The following is a 24,338-nucleotide window of genomic DNA, read 5'->3' as shown; positions in this document are numbered from 1 at the left end:
TCTCTCTCTCTCTCTCTTTCTTCCCCCCCCACCCTCCCTCTCATTTCTCCCATCATCTCTCCCATCTCTTCCATACAATCAATGTAGTACTTACCTCTGGTAGAAGAGGGAACATGAAACAATATCATGTAAAGAACACTTGAACAAACCATAAATTCCTGGAGGTTAGCCAAAAGAAGAGAACACTGGGGGTGGGAACTAATGGACTGTATTGTAGTAGCCTTCAGGCATTCAGGAGGCTAGGAATCCAACAAACATTAAGTATATACAGAATTAAGAGCACTAGAATAGGCCCTGAGCAAAAGATTCAGTTCCTGCCTTCAAGAATAGTCCATGACTCTGTTGGGGTGGGTTGGAGGTGGAGGAACCCTAGCATGAGGTGTATCACATACACACAAAGTAAATAGAAGATAATTTAAGGAGAGAGCAAGTCCAAACAACTAAGGGAGGGGACAGGTGTCTGGGAAAACTTCCTTTGGGAGGTGGTACTTAAACTGACCCTGAAGGGAACTAGTGATGATAAGAGAAGGAATGAAAATGTGTTTAAGATAAAGCCCTAGACTTGGAGTCCAAAAGACTAGAGTCTTCCCTCAGACACTTGCTAGCTGATGACCCTGGACAAGTCACTTAATCTTGTTCTACCTCAGTTTCTTCATTTATAAAATGGAAATAATACTAATACCTTCCTCACAGGGTTGTTGTAGGGATCAAATGAGATAATATAAGGTACTTTGCAAACCTTAAAGCAATATGTAGAGTATCTCAAAAAACTTAGTTTTAAGTTATAAGTTGAATATTATATACATACATATAATAGCTTATTAAAACTATTATAGCTTAAAACTACACTAAAACTTTTGGGATACACTGTAAAAATGTTGCTAGTACTATTTATCCAAGCATGTTTGACAGACTGTATAAAGACAAGAAAGCCTGAGATGTCAAATTTGAGCAACAGTTAGTAGTCAAGTTTAGTTGAAACAGAGGGTATATGAAGGAGAGAATCATGAAATAAATGAAGAAAGCTAGGAAAGAATCAGATTAAGAGAATGAATAAGCAGAGATTAGAGATAAGAAAGAAAGAAGCAATATTTTGGATGGAAATCACCTCTATCAGAGAGAAGGGATGAAGGGCTCAAGGAGAGGACTTAACTTTGGCAAGACTGAATCTCTTTCTCAGAGTGTGAAGCAAAGGAAGAAAGAATGTGGAAAGGGAAAGGGTTGGTATAGAAAGATTTTGAGTTCAAGTTTAGGAGAATTGAGGAAAATCATGGTGGATGGCCTCTATTTTTTCAGGAAAGTAGAATGCAAAATCTTCTAATCAAGGGAGGGAGGAAGAGTTGGTATAGTGAACAGAAGAAAGAAGAAAAGTTTTGGAATAGCTGGAGTGGGAAGTGTAATCAAGAAATAATCAAGAAAATAAAAAAGGACTGCTGTACAAAAGTGAGGGCCTAGTTGAGAATAGATTACTTAAATTTATAGTGGACCTAGTTGGCATGGTTTTATGACTTTCTCCAGCAAAGCTCAGCAATAGGACCCCCTAGAAGAGGTGTTGTGGAAGGGCTTTCATCATGAGGTGGGAAGTTGGACTGGAAGACCTCCAATATCTAACAGTAATTAGATCTGGAAACCCTAAGAAAACCCTTGGTTTCCATGCTATAATCTTTACAAATAAGAAACATCAGAACCAGTCTGGCATACTGAATAGAGAGCTAGCATTGGAGATGGGATCTTGAGATGGGAAGAAATTCTACCTCTGACACAAATCCCAGTACAACATCAACTTCTCAAGGTTCTAGGCAAAAATATATATTGCAGAGAAGGTGCCAACCTGCACGGGCAGAGGGAGCTTCTTTATCCAGGGGTTTCCAAATCAGTGAAATCACAAACCCAGCCCTTATTCCTATCCTTATCTGAGCTATGACTCTCAATAAACCTCTAGGCAGTTTTAAGCTTGCTATTCTACTCACATTTTAATTTCTAATGTCTACCTACAGAAGCATAGTCTTTCAGAGGTGACTTGTTCACCTGCTGTCACCTTAAACCCAAATCCAGTATTCGACCATTCCATTTCCATCTTCTCTCTTCCAACACAGCAGACTGACTCGAGACTCTTCCTTCTAAGGGTTAATTCAGAAGGGAAACTAGGATATAAGTAATAAAAGTTGCTTATGCAACTTTGTGCAGAGGTATGAAATTGGATGGTTATGTTTCATATTAGCCTTGCCAGAGCTAATGAAAAAGGTCCCAAAATGCAGAGCTGGAAGGGATCTTAGAGGCTGTATAGGCCTCATTTTACATATGAGATAAATGAAGCCCTCAAGAGATTAAATGAACTGCCAAGGTCCACACAACTAATAACTAACAAAATAGAGACCAAGTCTTCCAACACCAATTTCAGGCCTCTTCCTAATACACCATGAGTTTTTGTGCTTAGTGCTAATGTTAGTATTTCCATCTTACATATGAGGAAACTGAGTTTCAAAGTCATTCGATGACTTGACCAAGGTCTCATAGGTGTTGGAGTTCATACCCAAAACCAAATCTCATGGCCTTCTCTTTCCAGTATGCAGTCTCTCACTGAGAAAATGATTGATTGATTAAAATGGGCCATGATCAGTCCCTCTGGGAAAGGATTTCTGGTTCTGCCTTATTACTAAGCTATAATGCTAGAAATCCTTCAAAGAGGAAGATAGCTCAGATCTTTATTTTCTTGTCTTGCATGTCGAATTTCACTGATCTCTAAGCAAGATCCCTTAGTTTGCTAGGCAATGACCAAGGACTTGAAATAGAGAAGATGGGCTTCCTGGTCTCAATTGAATCAAATCACTCAGAAAAATAGGGATTATTTTGAGCCTGTCAGCAATGAAAGAGAAGTGTGGAGGGGATGATTCTTTCTACTCATCTACTGACTTATGCCTTTTGAATCATTAAAAACATAGAACTTGTAGAAGTTATTTCTTATATAGTGGACTGAGAGTCAAAAGTCTTGGATTCTATTCCTTGACCTGTAATGAAGGAAGGAAGGAAGGAAGGAAGGAAGGGGAGGGAGAGAGGAAAATAGGGAAACAGATGTATTAAGCAGCTACTATGTGGCAAGAGCTTTCCAAATATTATCAATTTGATTCTCACAACTATCTTGGGAAGTAAATGCTATTATTATGACTATATAACAGATAAGCAAAATAAAGTGGACAGAAGTTAAGAGACTTACCAAGGGTCACACAGCTGATAAGTATCTAAGGTCAGATTTGAACTCAGTTCTTCCTAATTTCAGGCCCAGAACCCTATGCACTGTGCCACCCCACCCAGGTGCTTCTAACTGACTAAATGAACTTGGGCAAATCACTTAATCTATATGAGCCTCATATTTTTCATCAACCCTGCTAATCTCTTAAAGTTGGTATTAAATGTCAGGATTACCATCATTCACCCAACCTTTATGGAGGGGATTGATTTGGGGTTAACCAAAAAAAATCTCCAGAATGCTTGCATGAGACAGTGGCCTGGGGACCTATCAAAGAAGTTCAGAACCTTGCCTTACCAATCTATTCACCAGAAATGTATTTCAAGACAGGCTTGGTTGATAATGTTGTACTCTGGCACCAGGAAAGAGGAAGAATGTGCCTTCCATCCATTTCATCCATTACTAAAATGAAATCATTCTAAGGCTCAAATTTTAAAAATGCAAGATTCTATAAGCATTTGAGGCAATGATCCTATTGATATAGATAATAACAGTGCTCTGTGTGTGTATGTGTATGCACATGCATGAACACTAAAGTCTCAAAATGTCATAGAGGTATCATGCAGGTACTACCAAAGTGGAAAGATCTTTAATTGAGGCGTAGTCACGAGTTTTGTATTGGTCAATGAAGAATAAACCTAGCCAAGTGCATAGAGGCAAATCACCAAGTTGTTGAAATTGGGTTCAATTACCTCACTTCTCTGGACCCCAGTTTCTTCTCTATATAATAAGGGGATTAGACTGAGTGATCCTGAAAGTCTCTTCAACTTTCTAATCTATGATTCTATATCCCTTGGCTACACAGATCTCAGTCACACTCCAGCAGTGATTGACCACCTTCCATGACAGCTTCATGTCCTGCTGAAAGGCTCTTTAATCAAAAGTACACTGAGTTCATCAAGGAAAAGCAACAGCAAACAGCTCAAGTGAAAAATGAGAAATGATCAGACAAAGCAAAATATGGTCATGTATTTCTTTCCAGCCCAAAGGCTGCATCTCATTTGGGGGCAGGGAGGAGGAAGACTGGGCAGGAGGGAAGGAGGAGAACTCTATACTTTTTAGGAGATCCCTCCCATCTCTCCATCTTCAGAATACTCATTGGCCAGCATAGAGTCAAGGGAAAAGGCAAGAAAAATCTAAATAAGTGGACTTAGTACAAAGAGCCGCTTCTAGCTTATATTTATCTGTTCATTGATTTATAAATTTTAGTAATGCATAATGATTGTTCTCATGATTGGGGTGAATTAGCAAGGGTCAGAAATGTTTCTTTCAAAGCCGGTGCATTTCTGAGAAAACCAAGAACTCTCTCCAAGCGATCATGAAACAAATATAAGTCACCTTGATACTTTCCCATTCATCTTTATTTTTTTCTATTTTTAGCCTAATTTAGGGGAAATGGGCCTTTTTTATCTTTTGTCCTTGATAAGAAACCTTTTTATCCCATGAGAAAAAGGATATTTCCACTCTCTACTGGTATGAATATTTTAAACAGGTAGACTAGAAAATATCTTTCAAGCTTCAATAAAAAGGCTGCTCAAATAACCAGACTCTTTCATGCCATAGTCATCATTAAAAATTAATCAGCTAATTTTACCTTTTCAAATAATTTTAGGGAAAGTGCCAGTCCAAAAAAAGGAGGGAGGGGGAGGGTATTTGAGAGAGGGAAACAACTACAGTGGAAATGCTAAATCAATAATTCTCTATTTCATTTGACAAAACAAAATACACACACAAAAGAAATAATAAAACTAACAACAACAAAAGAAAGTTTTTATTTGGTTAGATGAAAGGCCTGCTGCTCTTGGTAACTTTGGTAGAAGGCACATTGAAATAGTACCAGGGACTTATACCTAATCCTCCTTAGAACTGGAATTTCATTCCCTAGAAAATAATATAGCATCAGAGATCACGTGGAGCAAATATTCTAATGGGAAAAATGGCCCATATCACAGATAAGCCATAAAGAATGTAACTGGAGCCATTAAATATAGAGTGCACAGAATCCAAAGGTTACTGAATAAATAATGTTATTTAACAAAGTGAAATTGGAGTGGGAATTGACAGGATTTGGAGTGCTTTTCCCTCATCATACCTTGATCCTTTTCTTTACTTCAGCCATACCCTTCATCATCCTTGCCCACTATCTTGCTAGAGAAAAGTAATGAGTTTATAATTCTAGCTGGACTAGTGTCAGAGATACTCAAACTTTCTCGTATGTATAGACTAGCAACCTAAGTCTATAGTTAATTTACATACTTATTTGGTATCTCTTGTGCAGAAAACTTCGTATTAGATCCTACTGGAAGACCGAAAAAAAAAGAACAAATTGTTGTTTTTAAAAACACAATCATAGTCCTCAGGAACTTTGGGGTGTAGTTGGAGATGACACATCCTACCTACGTGACAACTTTATAACCAATCATAAACAGTATATCATCAAGAAGAAAATAATATGGTACAAATTCTGAGGGGACAACTTTAAAGAGAAATCCAAGGAAATTAGCTTTAATCTGGAATTTCCTGGAGAAAATGGACTTTGAGCTAGAATGTAAAGAGAGTTATGCTCATGAATTGGTGACAAGGCTGGAACAGAACAATTGTCAAGGAACAGTTCTTCCAAAACACAGATATAGGAGCAAGAAGTAAAAGGGATTTGTAAATGATGCTTTCAAAAATAAGTAAGTAATGGCCCCACTGTACTTTGTCTTTGTCAAATCAATTCAATAAACATTTATTAAGAACCTCCTATGTGCCATTTATTAAGTAGTATTGGGAGTTTAAAAAAAAGACAGTCCCTACCCTCATGGAATTTACATTCTAATGAGGAAAGACAACACACAGTCCTGGTTCTGCCCCATAAGGGAAAAATCTAGGTATACTTTAGTATTCCAACCTCTAGCCTTCCAGTCAGAAGGGAGAGGAGTCTGAGGGAGGTAGGAAAGTACTGAATATCCAAGGATGAAGTTGGTGATGATATGTGAAGTAGTCAGTTTATCCTGGAAGGAGCATTTTGTTCATTAGACCACATCTGGAGTACTAGGTTCAGTTTCAAACACCACATTTTAGAAGAAACATTAATAAACAAGAGATAATAGAGATGATGGAAACCAGAATGCTGGAGGCATTCAGCCATGCCATATGAGGATCAGACAAAAGAACTAGACATATTTAGCTTGGAAAAGAAAAGCCTTGAAGGAACATAATTGCTGTCTTTGAGTTATTGAATGGCTGTCACAGGTAAGTGGAATGAGGAAGTAGGCTTGTTCTGTGTGGCCCCAGAGGGCAAAACCATGAGCAATGAGTGGAAGTTATGAAGAAACAAACGTAAGGCTGATGTCAGGAAAAACTTCCTATCAATTAGAGCTGCCAAAAGTAAAGTAATTTCCTCAGGAGGTAATGGTTCTCTTTCTTTGAGAGTCTTCAAGGAAAGGTCTGATAACCGTTTGTAAGGTGTATACTATCAGATTCTTTGGGGTTACACTATATGGCTTTATCCATGCCTTCCAATTCTAAGGTGATGTGATTCCATAATATACAAGCAGATGAAGTACAGTGCCCAGGTTGGAGAATGATGAGGAAAGAGAATACAGCTATAAAGACCCCTTATAGCTTAAAAACAATCCTTTCCTTTTCCATAGTATTTTCATAGATTATTTCTGTAAACAATACCATAAAGTAAGGGATAGGAATGTTTTTTTCCATTGTCAGCTGAATAAAATAAGTCACAGTGAGTGACAATGTATTTATAGTAGTAAAGAAAAGATTAGAATTTCAGTACCTGGCTTCCCCTTTAATACTCTAGCTATATACCTAAAGCAAATGAAAAGGGGGCAGGAATTTGAAGATATGGCCAGAAAAAGTAGCAGACATAGGGAAATAGAAGCTGGTCTACACGAAAGTTAGAGCAGGCAAACAGCTTAGGAAGTAGTTCAAATCATTGTCACTGGGGAGAAATTAAATCAGGGGAACAAAGTTCAAAGCATGCCAATAAATAGGATAGTAGAGAGAGACAGAGTTGGGCTCTGGTTCCTGGGTCAAAGAGGTTTCTGGTACCTTGGATAGCTCCCTTTAAAAAAAGGTATCTTTAAAGGAAATCTGATGGCTTGGGGCAGCATTGGCAAACCTTTTAGAGATTGCATGCCCAAACTGCACCTTCAAGCTGCCTATGAGCCCTGCTCATTATTCCCAGTGGAAGGAGAAAGTGCTCACATCGGGCTGCTGGGTGGAGGGGCATGGCATGTGAAAATTGTCCTCAGGTGTGGTGGAGAAGGGGGACAGAGCAGCCCCCTCTGGCATGCTGGGCTATGTGTGCCACATCTTTGCCAACCTGGGCTTAGGGTCATAGTTTTAGGTTATCTGTTCCCTATCCATGCCCCTCCTTCTTCCTGATACTTTCTACTTTGCTGTTTCTCTGCACCACCTCCCCCTATCTCTAGACTCTTATTCTAGGCTAGAAACTTCCAGTCAATCAATTAATCAGTATGCATTTCTTAATTGTCTACTCTGTATCCAAGCTTGTGCTGGGGACACAAAGACAAAAGTAAAGCAAAAGGAGCAACTAGGTAGCTCCCTGGATTGAGAGCCAGTCCTAGAGACAGAAGATCCTTGGTTCAAATCTGCCCTCATATATTTCCTAGCTGTATGACCCTAGGCAAGTCACTTTACCTCCTATTGCCTAGTCTTTACTGTTGTTTTGCCTTGGAATTAATATACAGTATTGATTCAAAGATGGAAGATAATGGCTTTTAAAAAGTAAACGAAGGAGCTCATAAACTAGCTGGGAGAGCAAACATGAACATATATATAATAATTTGGGGTAAAGATATTAGTACCTGAAGAGATCCTGAGATTGTTCTGTAGAAGGTGGCATTATCTGACATCTGAAGGACATTAAGACTATGAATGGAAGAGGGGAGGAGTAAATATATTCTAGCCAGTTCAAGAGCACAGAGAAAGAAAATGAAGTATTCTATAAAAGGAAAAGTAAGAATAACTTGGCTGAATGTGTGAAAGAGAGCAATGTATATTACGTCTGGGATCCATTTTGTGAAGGACCAAAAATAATTTATTTTTTTCTAAATGTTTTTCTATGTTAATATGATTCATTTTCTTTCCCTCCCTTCTTTCCTCCCTTTCCCAGAACTGACAAGCAATTCCACTGGATTATACAAATGTTATTACTTGATACCTATTTCCATATTATACATTTTTGCAATAGAACAATCTTTTTACTTTTTACTTTTTTTTAACCCTTACCTTCTGTGTGTTGGCTCATAGGTGGAAGAGTTGTAAGGGTGGGCAATGGGGGGTCAAGTGACTTGCCCAGGGTCACACAGCTGGGAAGTGTCTGAGGCCAGATTTGAACCCAGGACCTCCCGTCTCTAGGCCTGACTCTCAATCCATTGAGCTACCCAGCTACCCTAGAACAATCTTTTAAAACCAAAACCCCAAATAATGGAGCACTAATTGGTTCTTCAAATTTTTCAGAAATGCCCTTTTATTCCTAGCTGATGACATAAAGCCATATAGTAAAATCTCCCTCATTTTACAAGTGAGGAAAATAAGGCCCAAAAGGTTAAATGACCTGTCCAGCACCACAAAGACTGGAAGTTGCAGAGCTGGGATTTTAAATCCCTGTCCTCTGGTTCTAAATGTAACAATCTTGCCATTATATCACATGACCAGCCTTTTTTCCCCATAATCTTTTTGTACTCAATTGCCTTGGTCCTCTATTTGGAACTTTCTATAATTCAAAAGCTTTCATCAATGCTAAGTTTAAACCATATCAGAAGCAACAGGGTATAGCACAGAAGAACTGAGGGTTTAGAGTCAGAGGTCTTAAGTGTAAATTTTGGCACCACCACTACCTGGGTGAATTCAGACAAGACACTTAATTTCTCTAGAATTCAAGATCCCATCTGTGTAATGAGGAGATTTGATGAGATAACCTCTAAGTTCTCCTCTACCTTGAAATCTATGAGCTTATAACCTAGAAGGACAAGGGAATAATTTTAAATACTCTAAGAGTTTTCAGAGAAAGCTCAATCTTCTGCCCTGACTTGAGATTCCACAAGTTTATTCATGGGCTCAAGGGATCCAGTAAATTGACCAGGGAGGCCCCATCCTCTACTTCATTTCCTCTAGGGTTGCATGGTTTCCAAGACCATGTATATGGTAGTATATTTCAAATCCCAATACTCTACAAAAACTCTTGAGAGAGAGCTTCTAGCAGAATACAAATGAACATATGGCAGTGTACTAATAAACTAATTGTCATGCTCATAATAAACCCGAAGTTTTAAGCTATAGCTATAAGGGACCTCAGAGACCATCTACATAAACACAGAAAAAAAGACGTTGTGATAAAGCCTCTTTTAGACTTCCCATTTACCTTATTTTGTTTGGGATAAATATGGTAAATCTTTTGTTGTTGTTGTTGTTGTTGTTGTTGTTGTTGTTGTTGTTGTTCAGTTTTATTTAACTCTTTGTGACCCTGTTAGGAATTTTCTTGATAAAGATACTGGAGTGGTTTGACATTTCCTCCTCCAGTTCATTTTACAGATGAGGAAACTGAGACAAACAAGATTAAGTGACTTGCCCAGGGACACACAGCTAGAAGAATCTGAAACCACATTAGAACTCAGGAAGACTCATCTTCCTGACTCAAGGTTTAGGTCCAGATTTTTGCAACCTATAGCACTTCTAAAATATCATCCAAATCTCTAAATCCACTGTGCCACCTCTTTACTACATTAATATGAAATTTTCAGGACAAATTAAATATATTACTTTGATCTAAAGGAGGGGATGTTGTGACATAGTCAGTTGTACACCAGGAGAATAGTCACCTACCTACCTACCTGATACAATGAAAGAGGAACCAGAAAGCTCCCTATTCAAAATTTCTTTCCCAACAGCCCATCGCAAGGTCTAAAATTCTACCATTATAAAAATCCTACCATTATGTCCTATCCCTTGTTTGAATATTCTCTGGAGAGAATTCACATGATAAAATGATGATGATAAACTTATATTAGCCATTAATACCTCTCTGTAAATTAGTTAGAGGTCAGCTCAGTCCTCTGGATTGTGGATCAAGACTTTGGTTTACTCCAACTCTGCCAGAAGATATAGCACTCTCTCTCTCTGGTGTCTCTTCTTTTTGTTTTTTCCAACCCTTACTTTCCATCTTAGAATCAATGCTGTGTATTGCTTCCAAAACAGAAGAGTGGTAAGGGCAAAACAATAGGGGTTAAGTGACTTACCAGTGTCACACAGCTAGGAACCCTTTCTTCACAACAGCTTTATGAGTAGGAAACTCAAGTACCTTCCTCACAACTTGACAGATGAGGAAATTTGGAATCAGAGAGGTAAAGTGATTTGTCAAATGACAACAGAGCTAGAATTTTACTTCCTCCCTTCTTCATCCCCCTACTCTCAGTATGAAGAGCTTTCCACTTGACAATACTCCCTCTCAAAAGCTATTTTCATTTCATTTCTCATTTGATACAACATTCTTAGGAAATAGATGCTGTCGCTGTCCTCATTTTTTGTTGTTTTGTTGTTTAGTCATTTCAGTCACGTTGTCTCTTCATGACCCCATTTGGGGTTTTCTTGGCAAAGATACTGGAGTGGTTTCCCATTTCTTCCCCAGCTCATTTTATAGATTAAGATACTGAGACAAACAGGGTTGAGTGCCTTGCCCAGGTCACACAACTAGTAAGTGTCTAGGAATGGATTTGAATTCAGGAAAATGAGTCTTCCTGACTTCAGGCTCAGTGCTCTATCCACTGTACCACCAAACTGCCTATCCTCATTTTACAGATCTACAAAGTAAGACTCACAATTGTCATAATTTGCCCAATGTCACATTCTAAGTAAGTGATAGAACTGATATGTGAACCCAAGTCTCCCAACTCCAAATCCATTTCTCCTTCCAGTCCCAAATACTTGGTGTCAGCATAATAGCTAGCAATGCACAAAGCCCTAAAGCAGTGGTTCCCAAACTTTTTTGGCCTACTGCCCCCTTTCCAGAAAAAATACTACTTGGCACCCTGGAAATTAATTTTTTTAATTTTAATAGCAATTAATAGGAAAGATAAACACACCTGTGGCCATCACCACTTCCCTAGATTGCTGCAGCACCCACCAGGGGGCAGTGGCACCCGCTTTGGGAATCACTGCCCTAAAGGAACCAGATGAGAGAGCAAACAAATTTTGATCGGAGATAGGTGGCAGCAATAGATCTAAGTAATAGGTCTTATTCAAATGCCACATAGTACTCTGGGGAGCCAGCCAGCATTAAGATCCAGAGCTAAAAGAGATATCAGAGATCATCCAAGTCCAACTCCTTTCCTTTGTGAAAGAGGAAACTGGGGCTCAGGAAGATTAAACAATTCTGCCAAGGTTACACAGGTACTAAGCATCAGGGTCAGGAGAGAAACAAGATTCTCATCCTCCAGTCAGCCTCTCTCTGTTGTACCAGTCTGCCTCCTCCACAAGTTATTTGAATGGTGTCAAAAGAATATCAAAAAAGGAGAGTCAAGAAACAAACTTCATATACTTCACAACACCGGCTTGTGTTTTGATCAGGAGCTAGTAGATACAAACAATGGGAAATGATAAAGGTGGTTTAGAAAACACAAGAGACTCACTTGTTCAGAGCACGCCAACAAGGGCAAGGTGAATGTAGTCGAAAACCAGGTCCTGTTCAGGTGACTGTAAACTTGATTTAATCAAAAAACACACAGTAAGGATTTAATGGAAGCCAGTCTCCAGTTTGGAAAGAAGAAGAGTAAAGAGAGAACAGTTATTGACATTTTTACTGCCTGGAAGGAGATGCATGTCTAGCCCAAGTGAGTGAAGCAGGGAATCTTTCAGGATTGGAAAATGGATGGGGCTGCAATCAATTTCCCTCCCATTAAAATGAAGCTAGGCAGCACCGTTGGCCAAGCAACTTCACAAAACAGGCGCCAGCTGGGCTCTGAGCCTCATGAAACCAATATGGGGACAGACCTAAGATCAGGATCACATTGACTATATTGGCAGAGGAAAATATATAAGGAGTCGTGAGGGAACAACCCCCCTCTGACTGTTAGTGGAAATTGTCTCTTGTTATTACAGTATGTATAAAGCATTTTTCTATCGTAAACCTGTTGTAACTAGATTCTGTAAAAGGTCACTGTACCCCAGGGGAGAGGGTTATTGGCAGGTGGGGGGCAGCATTTGAGGGAAACATTTTTTAAAACCAAAGAGAATAAGCAGAACTGATAAGATGAGCTGAATCCATCATAGAACTCAAAATATGGTCATCACTTTACTGTATTTACTGTAAAGCCACCATATATATATATATATGTACGCATGTATATATGTATATATATATACACACATATACATATAGGAATAGATATATATCTACTCACACACATACATGTGTGTGTATAAACTATGTATATGTTTATCTCCTTCAGTAAAAAGTAAATACCTTAAGATCAGAAACTTTCATGTTTGTTTTTATGCCACCAATATGGGTACTTCATAAAAGCTTAGATTAATTATTTCTCAACCCCAAAGACTACCCTGGGAAGGGCTGAGAGAAGAGCCATCAAGAGCTCCAGGTAAGATAGAAAAACAAAATTCTTGCACAGGTGAAAGCCTGGCTTATGGTACTCATACAAATGTGTGCATGTGCGCACCAGAAACACAAACCAGACTAAGTCTTACTCAAGAAATGAAATCAGGGGGCAGCTGGGTAGCTCAGTGGATTGAGAGCCAGGCCTAGAACTAGGAGGTCCTAGGTTCAAATCTGGCCTCAGACACTTCCCAGCTGTGTGATTCTGGGCAAGTCACTTCAACCCCATTGCCTACCCTTACCATTCTTCTGCCTTGGAGCCAATACACAGTATTAGCTCCAAGACAGAAGGTAAGGGTTTAAAAAAAGTGAAATGAAAACCAGAATCTGTAAAGTCCAAAAGTCTGTCTAACAGAGTGGGCCCAAAAATGGGGACCCTGTGAAGATGGGCCAAGGAAGGATAAGACCTAACCCCAAGAAATATGTCACCAACCAATCAGAGGATAGAAAAATGGGTTGTATTCCATCCTCATTGTGATAGCCATTTATGAGTCTAGTTTCCAAAGTAGCCTCTCTTACTTTATCTTCTAACACTCTTCCCTCACAAAGACTATGGAAGCTATAAATCTACCCCCTCCTCAGTCCCTCAGAAAAATTATAACCTAACTGGTACCCAGGTACTCAAAGCAGCAGGACTATTGGGAATATTGTGACCCTAGCCCCAGAGGCTTCACCTCCTGGCTACAGCAAACATTCCTTGGAGGGCAGGTTCTGCACTCAAGGAGAGTGATAGGTGAACAGAGAGCCCCATCTTCTCACTTTTTTTTTAAACCCTTGTACTTCGGTGTATTGTCTCATAGGTGGAAGATTGGTAAGGGTGGGCAATGGGGGTCAAGTGACTTGCCCAGGGTCACACAGCTGGGAAGTGGCTGAGGCCGGATTTGAACCTAGGACCTCCTATCTCTAGGCCTGACTCTCACTCCACTGAGCTACCCAGCTGCCCCCTCTTCACTTTTCATTTTGAGTGGGACAGAGTGAGATACACTGGATGAGCAGGCATGGATGAATAATGATAATAATAATAGCTAGCATTTTGCAAATCCATGGATTATCTCATTTGATATTAACAACAAGTTTATAAGGCAGATGATATTCTTATGACCATTCTATAGATGAAGAAACTGAGTGTCAAGAGAAGTTGTGACTTGATCAGGTCACACAGCTACAAAGTATATGAGATAGGATTTGAACTCAGCTCCTCCTGACTCAAAGTCCAGCACTCTGCCATTGTATCACCTAGCTGCCTACTGTAATGGTGAGGCACCAGGGATGTTATTATTATTATTAAAATGTAACCTAAATGGCTTGTGGGTCCACACTGGGTTGAAGGAGAGACAGGACCAACCAGGATGGGGAGACCAGGGTTTACTGCCAAGTTTTTAACTGACACAGGAATGGCAGTTGGCCCAAAGGTCACCCAGCTCACCCTAGGCCAGGGTCTATGGAACCAGCAGGTAAAGGTAAAGTTTATACAGTTTAATTGAGGGTAACTAAATAAAGGATGGGATAGGGGATTCTATACTTGAAAACCTAAGGGTGAAACACGGAGGGAAGGACTTAACTACACTATCCTACTGACCTAAGCCAGGCAGGGCCCAAAGGAAACAGTACTGAAGTCACAGGGGAAAACTCCTTCAAACCTGGTTCCAGCCAGGTTTGGTCAGCTCAGCTAAAGGGCCTGAGGGTGGCTTTGGGGTCTCATGGTAATCCAAGGATGGTCTCAGGATGCCAAGAGCCAACTCCGCCAGGTGATCCAAGGTACCCAGGTAGGGAGAGTGAGTCTGCAATGCTGTCCACCAGATCACAAACCACTTCCCCACTTGGTGCTGCTCTGCAGGTCTGTTGTCCACTTGCTGAAAGCCTTCACCTCTCTCAGGATCCCAGGGAATCTGGATGCAGTTTTTTCCCTAACTCTGAGATCTCCCAGGGTTAGCAACAGTTATGTCCCCAACCACTATGGAGTCTCTCTCAGAGCACAAGCCCCACTTCCTGCTCCTTCATTCCATCTAGGAATCCTTCAGCCCTTCCTGCTAGGTCCAACACTATTACTAAATTAATTGCTAAATAACCTTCACAACACTACATCTGCATCACAGATATAATTAAGGACTCTTTATCCCCTAACTCATTTCAAAATTTCCCTATTACTGTTGAGGAAACAAACCAGAAACTTCCCAGATACTCCCTACCTTCATCTTCACAATGCATTAGAAAGATTACTAGATCTACATTAGAGGGGACTTAGGTTTAAATCCTGACTGTGTCACTAATGTCATGTATCTTCCTTATCTATAAAAATGAGGGAGTTGGACAAGGCAACTACTATCTTCCCAACTCTCCATCTATGATCCTATGGTGTCATCCTCCCTCACCATGTAGCCATTCAGTTGCCAAATCTTGCCATTTCTGTCTCTCTATATCTCCACCATTTGTACAATTTTCTCTCCTCACATGGCCAGCACTTTCATGCAGCCTTTCATAGCCTCCCAAATGGAACTATCTCAGTAGCCTCCTAACTGACTTCCCTACCTCAAGACTATCACCTCTCCAATCCCATGACTGCTAGTGATTTTCCTAAAGGGCAGATCAAACCACATTGTACCCTTACTCAATAAACTCTGCTATCTTCCTGTTACTTCCAGGACCAAGATTATTTTATCTTTAGTTCATCTTTCTTTAGTTTCTTTTTTGTGTGTGTAAGTTGTAAAATGTGCATTAAATATACAATAATATCTGGCTATAATTTATATATATATATATGTACTTGGAATTTAGGCTTTAACAAATTTTATTGATTGCAGTATGCAAACAAAATTGGATAGAACACTGTTCTAGAGGCAAGATTCAGGCCGACAATGTTCAGTACTGGGCAAAAATAGGGAATTAATTTACCCAAGAAGTTAGCCTAATTTATTGCATTCAATAGATAGAGCATTTATTAAACATTTACTAAAGGCATAGATTGGTTTATTGTGCTTCACTTTATTGCACTTCACAGATATTGCATTTTGACAAATTGAAGGTCTGAGGCAACTCTGCAGCAAGTCTATCAGTGCCATTTTTTCAACAGCATGTGCTCACGTGTCTCTGTGTCACATTTTGGTAATTCTCACAATATTCCAAACTTTTTCATTATGATTATATGATATGTTCAGTGGTCTTTGATGTTACCCTTGTAATTGTTTGCAAACTTAATCAATAAATGCTCCATGTGTTCTGACTGCTCCACCAACCAGCCATTCCTCACTTCTCTTTCTCCCCTTAGGCCTCCTTTTTCCCTTAGACACAGCAATATTGAAGTTAAACCAATTAATAACCCTACACCACCTTCACTTAGAAAGAGTCTGTGCAGAGGCAAACACCATTGTTGTCTTAAGAAACTGTCCACCCTTCAGCCACCATCATCACCCTGATCAGTCGGCAGCCATCAATGACCCTCCCCCAGCAAAATGATTACAACTGTTAAAGACTAAAATGATGGAATCTTTTAACAATACAGTATCTTTCCATGGAGGTATATATTTAGACATAATATTATTGCACACTTAATAGACTATAAAAGAGTGTAAACATATGTTTTATAGGCACTGGGAAACCAAAAAATTCATGTGATTCTCTTTATGGCAATATTCACTTTATTGCTACAGTTAGGAACCAAACCTGCAATATCTTCAAGTTATGCCGGTGCCATTAACAGAAATACAAGCCAACAAGAGAAGTCTCATACCCTCAAGGAACTTACTTTCTAATAGGAGAAAACACATAAACAGGAGCTGAGTAGACCAGATGGCAATATGGAGGATTAGGGACCAACAAGACAAGGCAAAAATTGCCCTATCAGAATCAAGGACTCCTCCAAAGGAGGAGTCTAAATTGCCTGTTGGAAGGAAGTGTTAGTGATCATTTGAATAGGATAGAAATGATTGGAAAATGGGGGAGGTTGTAGAAGGAATCTTTTCTGGAGCCAGAAAAGATAAGCCAAACTGTCCGTGTTCAAGCTTCTTTTTTGTAGGTTTTGTGCGCTGGTTCTTTCTGAAGTCCCTTCAGATGAAGAGTTCCCACCAGTGCAAGGAAGACTTGCTGATCTCCATGACAACATCAGAGTTCACATAACATTGGTCAGTAGCTAAAATAGCCATGTCCCTCAGAATGGAACAGAAATAGTGGGAGATCCAACAAATCCTACTCAGATTGAAATAAGAAAGAAATGGCAGTCATTCTGGCTATTGGAAAGAACTGATATTCATTCAAGCTTCATGGATAATGGTGCCCACCATTGTGTACATGGACCAATAAAGGGACAAAGCCCCATCCTAGATACAAGGGGGCTATACTAAAACAATAAATAACAGTGTCAAATTTTAACAAAAAGGTCATAATTGTCTTGACAAACAACTAGTGACTATATTTCAGGTAAACCAGCTCAGATGGAGAGAAACAGATCTGAGGTGAGAATAGGACTCCCTAGAAGTCTAAGCCTATAAAACTTCTAAGAGGGATCATGCAATTTAGAGCTACAAGGAAAATAGACATCATCTCTTCCAATCTCTTCATTTTACAGATGAGCCCCAAAGTGGTGATATAATGTGCCCCCAAGTCACAGAGTGAGAAGCAGAATCAGAAGTTAAGCATATGTCCCCTTAACTCCAAATGCATTGCTCTTCTCACTATGCCAGAAAATAGTAGGGTACAATGGAGTGAAAGAAATGATGCAATGGAAGTACATAATGTTCTGAAGACCAGAGGAACAACATCTGTGGGCCATGTAAGGAAATCTCTTTGGTGCAGTTCAATTAATGGGGTAGATAGGAAGCCATGCCAGGAGACCTAGGTTCAAATGTGGTCTCAGACACTTCCCAGCTGTGTGACTCTGAGAAAGTCACTTAATCCCAATTCCCCAGTTCTTAACCACTCTTCTGCCTTAGAACCAATACTCAGTGGCAAAGAATTGGAAATTGAAGGGATGTCCATCAATTGGGGAATGGTTGAACAAATTGTGGTACATGTTGGTGATGGAATATTAATGTGCTGTAAGAAAGGATAAGCAAGATGATTTCAGAAAGAGCTGAAAAGATCTGCAGGAACTGATGCAGAGTGAAATAAGCAGAACTGGAAGAACATCGTACACAGTAACCGCAATATTAGATGATGATTACCCATGAAAACTTGGCTGCTCTCAGTGATGCAGTGATCTGGGACAATCCTGAAAGACATGATGAGGAATGCTATCAACCTCCAGTGAAATAACTGTTGGAGTCATCTTTCAAATTAGTGTGTTTATGATTTTATTTTGGGGTTTGGGTTATGTATGACTTTATTCTTACAGCAATGACAATATTGAAGTGTGTTTTGCATGACAACAAAAATTAAATTAAATTTTAAAAGAACCAATACTGAGTACTGACTCAGACAGAAGTTAAGGATTTTTGTTGTGGTTTTTTTTCTTTTTTTTTTAAGGAAGGCATAAGAACAGGTCAAAAAATGGTATGGTATGATGAAAATCAAACTGAGAGAAAGCCTTACCAACTGTAGAAAAAGCTTTGCAGAGGAGATGGCATCCCAGCAGTACCTCAAAAGGAGAGGCAAGAGAGGCAAAGATGAGGAGGGAGGGATTTTATCTCTCTGATCTGATGACTGTTCCTAGCCCTTATCCTTCTTTACCTCTCCAAATCCTTCGAAACTTTGGGGTATTGCTAAAACATCCTGGGTTGTCTTACTCCCCTTCTTTTCAAAGTCATTCCCACATCTAGTGAGGCCCAAAGACATCCGAAGGAAATTCAGAGCCCGGAGCAAACCTCACTCAAAAGGCTGATCCAGGTAAAATCAGGTTAAATGAACATTGAGGTGAGCCTCATGAAAGCCCTTGGAGAAGGATAAAGCACTATACAAAGGTAAGGGACTGTTCATTTATATACAGGTTAAGAACAAGACTAGAAAAACAAATAAGTACCACTGATTGGCACCAGTCTGAATTCCAGCACAGACCAAGGAGCAGAGCAATAAAAGTCAGGGGGAGCCAGGGGGAGAAAATTAGACAAGCGTGGTAGATATGGAACAATGTTTGACTCTGGTTGAGTGCACTGGGTACAAGTTTGGAACGGATCCCAGCCAGCCTCCTCATCCCACGTGAGTGTGTAACATTTGGAGACAAGCAGGCTTTTATTGGGGGAATGAGGACGTTAAGGCTCTCTGCTGAATTTTCTATAAAAGCTTTTTATTAGCAAGCGCTTTACAATGTGAAAGCTATTGAATTAGGCATCCATTAGCATCTACTCCCTAGGGAACTGTGGAAGGTTTCCAGCTCTCCCCATGCACATGAAGCAAAATGTAAACGTAAGTCCAGGATGTGCCGGGCAACCCTGGGACAGCAGGTTAATGTAAGTCGAGGTGAGGGCCCTCAGAGACCCATTTCCTCCATTCTCCAAAAGTGAGGAGAATGTGGGCAGTCGACAGTCCCTACACACCTACTCACCCTGCCTGAATTAAAATTTAAGTCAGTCCTTCCTTAAAAATGGTTGCACTCGAATTGGTCCCCAGAGTCATATAACCTCTGCTAACAATACCCCAGATCCATTCCTACCTGAGCCTCTCCACTAGTCAAGACTTATGAATTCTAAGGAGAAGTAGCATGGTGTTATGAAAAAAGCAGTGGATTGGAAGTCGGGAGACCTAGGTGCAAGTCTTGGCTCAGCCACTAGGTAGTCGTGTGATCTGGGGGCAGCTAGGTGGCCCAGAGGATAGAGCAGAGGGTCCAGGGTCAGGAAGAGCTGGATCTGGCTCTGTGACCCAGGGCTAGTCACTTAAGCTCTGTTGGCATCTGTTGCCTCATCTGTAAGATGGAGATAATAATAGCAAGTACTTTCCAGTGTTGTTGGGAGGATCAAATGAGATCGTATGTTTAATTTTAAAAGAATATATGAATATAAAGAGAAACCAGTAGGTGTTTTGGGCAACTGCCACTCACAGATTAAACTCACATAGAAGGAGAGGGTATCAGGGGCTGAGTAAATCTGATAACCCTTCTCTACAGGAATGACAGTTGGGATTACTGGTCTCAGTCACCAACCAGGAATTAACACAAAAATTAACTACTCACACATTATGGGTTCTTTGAGGTGAGAGGAAACAAACATGAAGGAAAACAAAATAGTTTTATTGTATAAGAAAAGGGAAGGAGAGTGGGAGAGGTGTTTCTATAACTATAGATAACTGACAGGAAATGGAGTCCTAAGAGAGAGTTTTCTCTGTCAACCCAACTTCAATCAGGCTGACAACCTTGACTGAAGACTAGAGGGAGAGAGCTGGATATTGGGATTTCCCACAAATGGTCCAGGATGCTTCCTTGATGGCTTCAGGATACCAGGAACCAACTCCTTGCACAGCCAATAATCCAAGAGATACCAAGTAAGGAAAAATGCCTGCAAGCTGTCCACCAGAAAACAGACACTATCCACTACTAAAGGCTGTCTTGAGAGATGTTGTCTTCAAGCTTCTCCAATCTCAAAGATCCCAAGCTCATGGAGTCACTGCTGGCTGGACTTCTGCTCCAAACCCCTCACACACCAGCAAAATGACAGTTTCACACTCTCTCCCAGCTGCATTCTAATCCAGAATGTTCAAAGCTGACAGCCAAGCTCCTATCCCTAGGTATTTCTTACTCATGATAAATTTCTATTCTATTCTCTAAATTACTTCATTACAGTAATGTGCTTTAGTACAGTGCCTAGCACATAATAAGCACTTATATAAATCTTAGTTATTAATGTTATCTTCCCCTCCCTGAACATTAGTTTCCTCATCAGCAAAATGAAAGGACTAGACCAAAACTCTTAAACTTTTTTGGGTCAAAGACCCTTCAGTAGTTCCATGGAGTAAAGCCTTTTATAGACCCCTCTTTTCAGAATAGTTTTTTTTACATATTTTTTCTTTTTTTACCAATTACAAATTTCTAATTTCTAGTAACAAATTTCCACATACATTTTCTGAAGTTATATGATCCATATTGTTTCCCTCCCTTTTTCCTACCCCCCTCCCAGAACTGGTAAGCAATTAGATCTGGGCTGTATATGTATTATCACACAGAACATATTTCCATATTGTTCATTTTTGCAAGTGAATACTCATATAAAACCAAAACCCCCAAACAAAAATCCAAATAAACTAAAGTGAAAAATCGTATGCTTTGATGTGCATTCTGACTTCCCCAGTTCTTTCTCTGGAGGTGGATATCATTCTTTGTCTTAAGTCCCACAGAACTGTCCTGGATCTTTGTATTGCTGAAAGAAGCAAAGTCTGTCACAAGTTGATCACAGAACAATAATTTTAAATAATTGAAGAAGAATATTAAATTTCAGTTATAAATCATTGAAAATAAAGATGTTTTCTTTTTCCTATCAAGTTCATGGAGCCTCTGAAGTCTATCCATGAAGCTAGGGATATATTAGTAATACTGACTGCTTACTGAACTATTTCTCACTGAATAAAATCAATTATTTTTATCTAACATTCCAGGCCCTATAAACTCTTGTAAGGTATCACTCTGCCTCTCCTGCCATCTCACACATTCTTCCCTACCATTGTATTCTGTGCTTTGGCCAAAAGAGACTACTTTGTGCACACACGCCCCAAGCAGGCACTAGATTTCCCACCCCCATATTTTTGCATACCTTTTTCCCTATGACTGGGATGTCTCTCACCCTCCTGACACATCAAGGTCCTACTCATTGTGTAAAAGTCTCACTAAAATGCCACCTCCCCGCAAAGTCTGCCCAGATACTCCTTACAAATCTAAGAATTTTTCCCATTTAGACAAACCACTTGTCTTTGAAACTGTTTTCACCTCTGATGCTTAGGCAAAGATAGTCTTTTTTCCTAGTGTCTTCCTAATTAACACATTTAACACAAGTTAAATTATCAAATTTGCTACTTAGGATCTACAACTTACCTTTCTAGACTGATTTCCCTTCAAAAATACTGGATTGGTTCACCATTTTCTTTTCCTAGAGATTAAGGCAAACAGAAGTTAAGTTATTAGCCCAGGGTGACACAGCTCATACATATCTGAAGCTGGATTTGAACTCATATCTTCCTGCCTATAGACCCAGAGCTCTGTCCCCTAATCCAGATGCCTGCATATGTCTGGTACATAGTTGGTCCTTAATGACAAGTTGGCAGCAGAAGGAATTTATGCCTTAGCATTGGATCTGGAGTCAGAAATACATGCTTTTAAATCTGGCCTCAGACACTTATTAGCTGTGTGATTCTGAGCACTTAACCTCTATCTGCCTCATCCTTAAAATGATGAGAATAATAGCACTTTATTATTAAAGTGTCATGGCAATTAGCTGGCACAGTAGCTAGAGATAGACTCCTCTTCCTGAATTCAAATCTGACTTCAGACACTTACTAGCTACATGACCCTGGGCAAGTTACTTAAACCTCTGCCTCAGTTTCCTTATTTGTAAAATGAGCTGGAGAAAGAAATGACAAACCACTCCAGTATTTTGCCCAAGAAAACTCCAAATGGAGTCATGAAGAGTCGGACATGACTGAAATGACTTAACAACAACAAAATGAGGATAATAATGGATAATAATAACACCTGCTTCCCAAAGTTGTCATGAGAATCAAAGGAAATAATTGTAAGGCACTTAGCACAGTGACTGGCACATCGTAATTGCTATGTAAGTGGTAGCTGTTATTATTGAATTAAATTAATTTGAACTCTTGAGGCATAGTAGCCAGTGCCCTAGGAGCAGAGACTCAGAATAGGTAAGTTTCAGTTTACTCCAGCAGCAGGAAGGCAAGGTCCCTGACCAGAGCACAGACCAAGGCAACAGCATGTTGAGGGAGGACAAACTTGGGCTACTATATAATTGTGCTGAGGCCCAGCTTGTTTCACCTCTGCTTCCCCATCGAGAGAGAGAGAGAGAGAGAGAGAGAGAGAGAGAGAGAGAGAGAGAGAGAGAGACAGAGACAGAGACAGAGAGACAGAGAGAGACAGAGAGACAGAGAGAGACAGAGAGACAGAGAGAGACAGAGAGACAGAGAGACAGAGAGACAGACAGAGAGAGACAGAGAGAGACAGACAGAGAGAGACAGAGAGAGACAGAGAGACAGAGAGAGAGAGACAGAGACAGAAGAGAGAGAGAGAGAGAGAGAGAGAGAGAGACAGACAGAGACAGACAGAGAGAGAGACAGAGAGAGAGATTAAGATCTTGACCAGAACAGCCTCATCTCTTGAACATGTAGATGACTATATATACAAGACTTCATATTCTTTTTTTCCTCTATACTTATTTCTAGCATCTTCATCCCAGTCTTAGAATAAAAAAGGAGGGTTGGGGGAGGTGGAGAGAAAGAAAGAGAGAGACAGAGACAGAGACAGAGACAGAGTCAGAGACAGAGAAGAAAGAAGAAAGAGGGAAAGAGGGAAGAGGGAAAGAGAGAAAGAAGGGGAGAAGAGAGGGAGGGAGGGAGGGAAGAAGGAAAAGAGGAAGGGGAAAAGAAAGGGAGGGAGAAAAGAGAGAAAGGAGAAAAGGGGGAGAGAGAGGGAGGGAAAGAGAGAGAGAGAAGAGAGGGAAGGAGGGAAGGAGAGAAGAGAGAATTGATATTAAGACAGAGGGTAAGAAGGAGAGAAGAGAGAGTGAGAAGAGAAAGAGAGAGGGAAGGAGTGATGGAGAGATGGAAACAGAGACAAAGAGACAGAGACAGGGAGAGAAACCTGACTAGAGCAAAGGCGCTTCAACAGAAATAGTCCCTTTATGAAACCTCCCACTAAAGAACCTCTTGAAGAAATGTGTGTACATTTGTAGCATTTTACATTGGGCTTAATAATTTATTAACCTTTAATATTTCACAAGAGTAAAGCAGAAAAGCTGATAAAATTTTCATACCTGCTATTATAAGCTAAATCGAATGTTGAGGGACGGCCTGAGCAATGATTGGCTGATGCTGAGTGCACTTCCACAGTACCATGCCCCAGGCAGACCAAACCGACCTCCTCCTGGTTACAAGAAGCTGCAGGTACCTCGGATATGTTGTTCGTGTTTCTTGTCCCATGAGGGCTCGGGTAGCATTTGCTGCTTCTCCTTCTCTGTTCTCCTCTTTCTTCCCTCATTCCGGGTGTCCCCAAGCTTTGAACTTTCACTACGTTGTGAATGAGGAAAGGGTCACCAATGGTAGGCAGCCACCAAACCTGATGTGATCTGAGGGATGTAGAAAAGCTCTTCTCCCAGGGGCCAACGGCCGATGCCTCAAATCCCCACCTTTCTATGGAGTAAGATTAAAATCCAAATTCCTTGCTTAAATGAAAAATGTCCCAAAAAGGGCCCTAAGTTAATAAAAATCGAAGCAAATCAGCAAGGACTCGCTGTACTGCTACCATGCTCAAAAGCAGTGAGGAGAACAAAGTCCAAGACATGATCCTGGTGCTCATGTGACTAGCAATTGTCCTGT

At 40.2% G+C, this 24,338-nt stretch overlaps 1 long non-coding RNA gene across 1 annotated transcript in view; it reads right to left on the bottom strand.

The window, feature by feature from the left end:
- Positions 1-24,136, bottom strand: part of LOC123242302 — a 118,894-nt gene extending 94,758 nt beyond the window's left edge. The window contains exons 1-2 of the long non-coding RNA XR_006505814.1: positions 23,777-24,136; positions 21,826-21,880 (exon numbers count right to left, since the gene is read on the bottom strand). This is a non-coding gene — a long non-coding RNA (uncharacterized LOC123242302). The remainder of the gene's footprint in view (positions 1-21,825; positions 21,881-23,776) is intronic.
- Between the last annotated feature and the right edge of the window lie 202 nt (positions 24,137-24,338).

This window comes from Gracilinanus agilis, chromosome 3 (genome assembly GCF_016433145.1).
Source record: "Gracilinanus agilis isolate LMUSP501 chromosome 3, AgileGrace, whole genome shotgun sequence".
NCBI classification, from domain to species: Eukaryota; Metazoa; Chordata; class Mammalia; order Didelphimorphia; family Didelphidae; genus Gracilinanus; species Gracilinanus agilis.
The sequence above is the reverse complement of the archived record's forward strand: the minus strand, read 5'-3'. Positions and strand labels throughout refer to the sequence as shown.